Source organism: Buceros rhinoceros, unplaced genomic scaffold, assembly GCF_000710305.1.
Source record: "Buceros rhinoceros silvestris isolate BGI_N320 unplaced genomic scaffold, ASM71030v1 scaffold17396, whole genome shotgun sequence".
NCBI classification, from domain to species: Eukaryota; Metazoa; Chordata; class Aves; order Bucerotiformes; family Bucerotidae; genus Buceros; species Buceros rhinoceros.
Genome location: NW_010419530.1, coordinates 66,729 through 76,294, shown reverse-complemented (window position 1 = coordinate 76,294; position 9,566 = coordinate 66,729).

Genomic DNA, 9,566 nt, shown 5'->3' with positions numbered 1-9,566 from the left:
GGTGATTCATCCCATTCTGAAGTAGTTTTCTGTTTCAATACAACACAACTTTGTTTTCTGCAACATCTTTTGAGCAATGTTGGATGCGCAGAGTAATAACCAGTTAAATCAGTCTCAGCAGAAGAGAAAAACAAGTCTGGGGACAGGAAAAGGCATTTTCCATCTGAGATTCAGGGAGAAGTGAAGAATCAATGGGGCAGAGTTGTACGAAAAAGCCTCCCTCAAGGCAAAGGAAATTCATCTGCTTAAAACAGAAATGGAGCATCTGAAGGTAGAGAGAGAAATGGTCAGTATTACATGAAAAGAGGAAACTGGGAGGCATGGGGTCTAAAACCAGCGAGTCATTTGGGAGCCATTTCTTAGCCATCGGGGCTAAGACTTCAGCTCCCCGTCAGGGCTCCTGATGCGGACATGCCAGTGTGGTTGCAGCCACCAGCTGGTGACATCACAGCTGCAGCGGGGTGGCGGGAGGAAGCGGTGGATGAGGATGCAGCTGTACCTTGATACCATCGAGGCAGCACGTCATGCTGGGGGAGCACCAGGCGCCGACGTGCTCACAGAGCCAAGAAGGAAACAGATGCTAAAAAAAACTAGTTGAGAGGGATAAGTCAGGTTTGGGACGGTAACACTTGCCCAAAATGGGGATGCCTGGCTTTGAGACTCCCAGCAAGGAAGCTGAAATAAAACCACAAGTTTTATTGCTCAGCCAGCCAGAGTGACCATGGGTAGCCGCTGGCTGTGACTAACGCCATCAAGATTCCTTCCAGTGCTGAGAACATGCAGGTCCCACGTCTTGCAGCAGAAGGTACATGCCAGGCACTGAATCACTTACTCATGTACCTCTAACCTACAAATTTAGGAGAAAAATACTGCCTGTACATTTAATTTTCAGAGCCCTGGGTAAACTAATTGACTTGGTGACATCATCCTGGGAAGGACTTGAAGGACCAGAGGATGGCTTGGCACCTCCACTGCAGTAGCTGTTCCCAATGGTGCTGGTGATGTTGCCTTCTGGAGAAGGCAAGACAGGCAGGCAGGGGTTTGGGCAGAAGCAGATGCCCAGCATGCCACATGCAAGCATGTGACATCCTGTGCTCTGCAGCTGCCTGGGACCTGGGCCTGCCTTCACCTGCTGGCCTGCAAATCTCCCCAAGGAGTCCAAATTTTGAAGAACCTCTCTGGTCATCTAACAAAGGGCTCAGCTCCTACAGGCAGCAATCTGCTACAAGAGCACTCCTGAGTCCTTATGGTGTTCCTCCAGGCACAAAGAATGTTAGACTCTGCTTCACCTCTTTAGTGTCACCCTCTCTTCTCCAAGACATCCTCTGTAACCACATCTTCAGTGTTTTGAACTGTGGTTTGAGGTGACCTGAGCATTAGAGGTCCTTTATCAGTCTCGCACCACTGGGTGTGGTCCTAAGTCATGTCCCGAATATTTCTGATCATTTATTCTTTTTCTAAACAGGCACGACAGCATCAAAAGTACTTGCATGGGACTCAGTATTTCCTTTTATTGCTCTACACATGAGCAACAAACTTAACACTAGCAGGAGTCTGGAGGGTGTCTTTGAAGTTACGCAGACCTATTTGTGCTCGTCAAACTTCTCAATCTACAAACTCCTTCCAAGATTGTCCAGGAAGCCATTCAGGCAAAATTTGTACAGCGGCTGTTCAGCTTTCCAGTGACGTACTAGAGGATTATTTAACCAGTGGTGGGTCTGAGCTGCTTCTCTTACACTGATGTGATGTCTATGCTACTGAAAGCCAGCTGTTGGGAACCTGGTCCAACACTGATTTCATTTTGGCCATGCAAAGAGCTTGGCAACAACTTCTGGACTACATAAAATCAGCACAGCAGGTGTACAGGCTACTTGCGACGGGAAGTCAGAGCAGGCTCAGTTCCACTCACCCTGTGCAGTACAGCACTGCCCAGAGGATTGCTGTAGCTTATCTCCTCTGGGTCCAGCTGATTCTACTCTACAGCATCTTGAAAGTTGGGGGAACCACTTTGTCAATACTACAGCCAAGGATGTCTGGAAAGGAGGCTCTTTTTCTCCCTCCTAAACCGAGTGCATTTCATTTAAGTCTGGTCCGCAGTCATAAAATGACTGCCAGTATTAACGGCAGTATTAACAGGCTCTTCTTGTAACATTGTTCACTCAAAGCTCTACACAGAGGAGGAGAAATCACCTTCCATCCGACAGCTCAGGGAAGAGACGATTGGCACAAAAGGTTTGCCCTAGGGGACTGAATGACCCCATGAAGTGCTCAGGCATGAGCCACCAATGGCTGCAAGCAGCTTGCACAAGATTTACCTGCTGCTGCTTCTCCAGTATTTTCAAACCTCTTGCTGCCCATTTAGTCCCCTGGTGTGACCTACTAGGACTACTGGTTGACCTGCTCAGCATTGTGCTGTCTATGGAGCACATGGAGAAAACAACTCGGGAAAGATGATAGCTGATGTTGCTGTCCTCCATGCTGAGCCACATCACACAAAAAGACAACGGAAGCCTTCCGTGTGAATGACCCTCCTTAGCTCCCAGCTCTCCTCACAGGCAGCTGTGCAGCACATAAGCAACAACAACATTGCTGAGGAACAAAACACAACTCACATCACAGGCACTTGAAAGGTCGAGGTTTCAGGTTATTTGCTTCCCTCCTAGATAATGGTCTATCAAAATATAAACCACTCCACCCTAGTTTCAAAACACCAACAAGGTGGGGTAAACCAAGGGCATTCCCTCCCTGCTATTTCTTAAGAAATACTAATACCGATCTTTGTTCAAGCAACAACAGTTAAGCAAACAAACAATGAATATCAGACCCACCTCAAAGAAAATCTTTGTCGCTGCCCAAATAGAGTATCAACTATTTTTGCATACGACACAAAGGGCATGTTCCTAATACCAGTACACATTTCAGAAGCATCAAGTTCAAGCCTGTAAGAAAGATGGGGACAATCTTTTTAGCAGGGCCAGTTGTGACAGGACAGGGGGTAATGGTTTTAAAATAAAAGAGGGGAGATTTAGACGAGATACAAGGAAGAAAATGGTTACAATGAGGGGGGAGGAACACTGGCCCAGGTTGCCTAGAGAGGTGACAGATGGAACCATTCCAGGTCAGGTTGTTTGGGGCTCTGGGCAACCTGCTCTAGTTGAAGATGTCCCTGCTGACTGCAGGGGGGTTGGACTAGAGGACCCTTACAGGTCCCTCCCAACCCAAAGCATTCCGTGATTCATTCTATGAAGTCTGACTTCCCTGTGGACACTCAGGTGTCTCTGGTGGCTTACCTGGAGGGGAGCAGGTGGGACAGCACGAGGGTTTGGTTGATGCATGGCCAGGTGTGGTTCCTGTCAGGGAAGCCCTGCCATGCTCTCATGTGTCGCTAGCACGTGTGTTGAAGCTCTCAGGCATCGAGGTTAAGGGCAGCTTCCTTGTGCACCAGCTCTTTTTATTTCTCAAGAGGCAGCTGAGCTTACCCTGCATTGATGGGTAAAGAAGCAAAGAAACAAAAAAGCAGTTATTTTCTAAAAACAGTTTGACTTAAAATACCCTAAATGTACTTACATTTCTAAAGCAAATAAAATGCTTTTCCATGCAGAAGGCTGCCTGTCACAGAAAGAAGACTCCGGAAGAACACTCACTCATCAGGCTGTGCAAGCAAAGTCAGCAAATGGCAACCCCCTGGTGACTTATCCTGGTTCCTAATCAAATCCATCAAACCCTTTCTCTGAGCCTCACATCTCCCTAAATCTCAGCCTTAGCAGGGAGGACTTGGCATGTATTTTATCTTCTGTAAAAAGACTGCATGGATTTTGAATTGAAAGGCTTCGAGGCATTTCATTATTTAGAAATAATACGATAGCTTGTGTTTTAAGTTACTTCCTGCTGCATCCTCTTGATAAAATGAAGGCCATACGCCTTCACAATTTTCCATTTACACAGAATTCCACCAGTTTAATCAAAGTGAAACATAAAGTACTGTTATGGTCCTTGTACCTTCAGATTTCCTTACTGATAAACCACATACAATCCGTTAACCCATTGCATCATTCATAAGAATAAACAACCTGGGCGCAGCATACAGGAAGCTGAACAAAAAGGAAATAGAAAATATTATTTTTCATATATATATTTTGACCTCTGCACAGTTCAGACTGACATATTTTCACGGATCCTTCAGATGAGCCTGTTAAGCTCACTATGGAGACAAAAAGCATTTCCTGTTTTTATTTTCCAGGTTCGAGCCTTTTTCATTTAAACCACCATTAACCTCAATCCCACTGAACTCAGGGATGGATCTGGTGGTTGATAAGGTAGCAAAATCCAGACTTACCTCCCATTCTCTCGTAACAAGCCATCCAGAATCACCCTGGCTATAACTAACCAATGAGCACGCATTTTTTCCAAGCATCTTTCTTTTGGTTTACCAAGACTTGTACGTCCCCTCCAGCACATCCTCTTTTCACAGGCTGCATGGAGTTGGCAAGTTCCTTGCTGTGTGTTGCTGAGATGACTGTGAACACAGTCAGCTTACAAGGCTGGAATCAATGCGATACAAATTGCCTCTGGATTAATTGGGAAAGCGTGGTGTCATCTTAAGGTACTCAGAAATGTTTTCAATGGCAGCAAGGTGAATAGGAAGGCAGATGTCTTCACCCGTAACTTTTCTTTAGTGCCTTTAAGATGTGGGATGTTGTCAACTCTTATTTCCACATATTCCAAATCCATAACCTTGAAGGAGAGTTGTGACAGACTTGTAATCCATCAGAGAAGGGATGCAATAAAAATTCCAGCAACCACCTCTTCAAAAAAGATGAGTGCTGCAATTAAGCAAAATCAGCAACAATTACTTAGGGACACAGACTACAAAATCCAGATTTTTTGCTTCTAATAAGGGAAGGAAATCTTTCCTCAGTCTGAATACAAAAAAGGTGTTTAATACCTCTGCTCAGATGCAGAGGTGGAAACCCTTCCAGTTCCTTAGCTTAGATCCTCATTTCACCTACAGAACCAAGTACCACCATCTTTCTAGGTACGGGAAGGGACAAGGACTCAGTGAACTCTTTTGCAATGGAGAGATACAAATAATTATTAATGAGCAACAGATTAGCAACCAGTAATCCCAGACTTTGTCTGCCAGAAAAGAATGAATCTGGTTTAGTGGAATCAAGAGGATTCATAATCAAACCAGTTTAATCACTGTGGGTGTGCTGGTCTGAGAAGGGAATGCAGTGGCACTTTTCCCTTGGGTTTCCTTTTAAGGCTAATAAAAACCCCTGCTAAATACTAGATGGAGATTTTAACAGCACCAAACCAGGTGAAATTCCCCCTAGACTCCCCAGTCATCATTCAGGCAGCTTGTTCTTAGACAACAGACCACTGGGGAGAAGGATGTGGTACAATTCTGTACTTAACAGGACTTGCTGATACAACTAGAGATGACCTATAGCTGAATTCTTCCACCAACATGTATTAAATCCCTTTTCTTGGTAGAATGAGCTACACTGATGAAGACTTTTTTTTTTTTTATGTAGTTGCATCAACATGGGGTGCTCTGTCTACTAAAAGTGACCTCAGCCCTTCCTTTTATCTTCCACCCTTGTGTTCCAGTAGTTCTGCAAGTGTTTGCAATACAATATATACATTTACTGTAAGGTCTGTTTTCCATCACAGCAGGTAGGCACACTACTACTACTAGTACATGTTCATGTAACACAACAGTACAGAGCAAGTGGGATCTTGCAGAGGGACTCGATCCAGGCAGTATACAGGACTCTTCCCTGGAGGGGACCAGAGGACCACCACAAGAAGCCATTTATCAGCTCTGTTCTTTATCATTCTTTTTTCCCCAGCTGATTGGGAAATTTTTCCTTTTTTCTTCTTTTTTGTAACTTTCTGTAGGCTAAGGTGAGTGCTGTTAATTTAAAATTTAATCAGGTAACACAACTCTAAATATCTTGTCTTTGCCGTTGCACCACAGTAACTTGTTAAAATTAAAGTTGGCGCACATATAAATTATTATGGTTGTGTAAGGCTTCGTAATAGTGGATATTCTTCATTTCGTCAATATTTTGCCAGACCTCTTTATGGTTGGCACACTTTTGTCTGTAATTTAACTAAAAATCTAAGAAATGGCATGTCTGGGTTATTTCTAAAGCTGCTCTTGAAATACATACCACATGTGAAGCAAACCTTCTTGCACATATACAAAACCACCGTTGTGTTAAGTTCAGGCTATTTGGATGCACACAATTCTGTACATACTGTTCAAGACTAACTTTTCAGTCGCGCCCATAAACCTTTAGTGGGTTTGAATCCTGTCATTTGTCCCCTAAGTTTTTTCGGGGCTGCTTATGAAATCTGTCACCGATTTTTGCTGAAGTTATTGCAATAAAAGAACATAACCGATAGGTTTGTTCTGAAATTATTTTAAAGACTACCCATCCAGAAATCAATACAGGCAGAAGATTATTTCAGGGGGCATTTGGGTGGATGCAGGAGGATTTCTTGGCAAATTCACTGAGCCAGTGAAGCTGCCTGCAGAGGTCAGGAGCAGAAGCGCCGCGTTTCAGCCCCGTGCTGTCCCTGGAGGTGTCTGTAGGCTGAGCACTGATCCCTACCACAACCAGCCCCCGACACCGCTGGGCAGCCAGGCTGCCCCACGTCCTGTGTGTGCACGATTTGATGTGGATTCCGCTGAAATCGGTAGTTTTGCTCCTGAGAAAGCCTGAAGGGATCTTACCCTCCCAAATGCAAAGGTCCTACGTGCAGTAGTTATTTTTTTCTCTGCTATCTTTCTGTACTACGTAAGGAAATAAGTAGTTGTATTTTGTTAACCTTCCCTTTTCTGATCAGATGGTTTTCCTCAGCTCTAAGATACTTGCCACTCTCGTATGATGCTAAATCAAAACACTGTCAACTGTAAACAAAAGTACAAGACACAGATAATGAGATATTGCTCACCAGAGCATTGGACTGAAGATATTTTCTGAAGTCACTATCACATTCTGCTATTTCTCTGCAGCTCTGGTGTAAATAGCTTCATAAGGTGGGGAGAGACAGCAAGAAAACAAAGAGCAGCTGAACTCGCATGCTCAGAAGTTTTCACCTTCTCAGCAGAATATCTAAATGATTATTTTCAGGGGATATGAAGTGCCCTTACAGTGCTGACACTATTCACAAGTCCACTAGAGAGCAGCTAAGACTCACATTCATTGAGGGTGGTTTTTTTAGTTTCTCTGACATTTATTACACTTAACTCAAATGACTAATCAGACCTGAAAAGCTTTCTCAGTACTCGACTGAGAAGCGATGGAGGTGTGGATTCAGGCTGCTCTGATTCATACCAGAGTAATAGCTCTCTCTTAGCACTGATCTGGTCTTCTTCAGGCACAGCACTGTTCTTACAGAGACCTCGGCTCACATGCTACTTTGGGATATTTCATTCCAACTGAAGAAATGCAGGGCTCAGTTACAGGCTTTTCCCTAAGTGAGCCTGCAGTGCCCCACGTTGTAGGCTCCCTTGAATTCCTTCTGGAGGGGAAGGAGTACAGATTTTTTGGAAGAAGTCCAGAGCAAGAGGCAGTCAAAGGGCCTGCTCTTTCCAGTCAGTGAATAAAACAGGAACTGAAAAATAGATATTTTCCCTAACAGCTTTTACCCCATTTCCACTAGGCATAAAGAAGCGCTGTGTGGGTCTAAAGAACTAGTAAAGCAGAGCAAGTCCACATCAACCCTTGTTGGGCCATCTTGCACTGACTTACGGAACAGGCTAAATAACACTGAAGAGTAATTCATGCTAAAGAGAAGACAATGTATTGTATAAAATACAATTCTACAGAGAGAAGACAATTCCTGGTATAGAATGTTGGCTTCTCCCGACCATTCTCTTACCCTTATGAAAAGGTTAAACTTGCCTTTAAACACCAAGCAGCAGGTTAAATATAAAGGCTCTGCATAAACTCCAAAAGCCTCACTACTATCTTTCTGTGAAAGAAAAAGATACAGGAAACTACCCTCTGTCAAATCAGCTGGTAAATCCAGATTCCCTGACCTGGTCTGGTGAGTTAAAGAAAATTGCTCCAGCCCTGTGAGAAGATGACAAACACTATTAAGGTAGAAGGACATGACCTCTCTTCCCAGCAGTCCTTCAAGTCCCAGCATCTTCTTCACCCTGTGCTATCGTGGACCCTTACAAACATGCCTGGGTAGTGCTACTTTGGCACACCGGTTTGCTGACCTCCCTTTTTTACATCACATCACTTAACTGTCATGCATAAGTAGGAAGGACAAGGACTAATTTCAGAGTTTGTGTACACCAAAGGTCAGGCTTCGCTGGTGTACTTTAACAGTTAGGTTTTTGTCTTTAATTTTCCGGAATACTGGTCACCCACTGTATATAACCCTGGCCTTGTTTCCCACCCATGGAAAAAAAATAGCAAGCATGGAAATTCTTCAGAGCAGGTACACTGGATCATAAAGAGTTAAGAAAGCTCAAAGAATGACTGTTAAATGTTAGAAGACTGATCACTTAAGACAGGGCAAGCATTTGGGTTTATTTGCCAGAAGATATATGAAGTGGCACAAAACACATTGTAGTTATTGAGATGGTCAAGCAAAAAAAGAGCTCACTTCAGGTTGGACTTTCTGCATCAAACTATGAAGAAATTATTCTTTCCCAGCTTTTAAAACTACTTGAAATAAAACAAAACTTCATAATGAAATATCATAAATGGAAAATTGAAATGCCCGTATGAAAGTGACAGCACAAAACATTTTGATATTTCTAATTATTTATTAGTTTTGGCAGAAATTGGACAAAATCAATAAAATCAATCAGGATATGATGAAGAATAGAGCTAAAAAGGAAAATCTGTGCAGTTCAATCCTTAAAAGCATTGAACTAGATCTAGCAATAGAGGAGAACAAGGCAGCTCAGAGAATGAGAAAGAAGAGTTTCCATGGCACGTGACTGTATCAGAGGGTAAAACTGTTTAAGCCCTGCTCAATATAAAGACAACTGAAGGTGAAGAGAGTGGTGGCATTTCTCTCAGAAACACTCAGCACGGCCAGCACAGAAATGCAGAGGGCAATGCCAAGAAGAGAGGCAAGAAAAAGCTGCAGGGGCTACTGCTTCTCTGCAATACTCTGTATTTTTCATGGCACCTTTCAAAATCATGTTCCTCTTTAACCTTTTCCTGCAGATCTGCCCTAAACAGTGATTTGAAAGAACGTCAGCCTCCTCTGACCTCCGGTTACTGTTTTGGAAATTACACCTTAGTCTTCTTTTTGCTTCAGGCCGTTTCTGATATTCTCATGAGTTTTCCTGTTCTCAGCTTTAATGTTTCCATTTCCCTTCGTGTTGTCACCCTTTGCGCAGCAATATCAAGTGTAATTATTTTGCAGCCTCTGGAGCCCAGTCGTCATCTCCTTACGAGTGCTGCATGATACGGCCACACAACTGCAGGAGAACAAGCTGCTGTGGCTGAGAGCACTGGTACCTGGGCACTCTTTGATTTATTCAAAGGACAAGTAAAATCAAGTAAAATACAATCTTCCTGCTG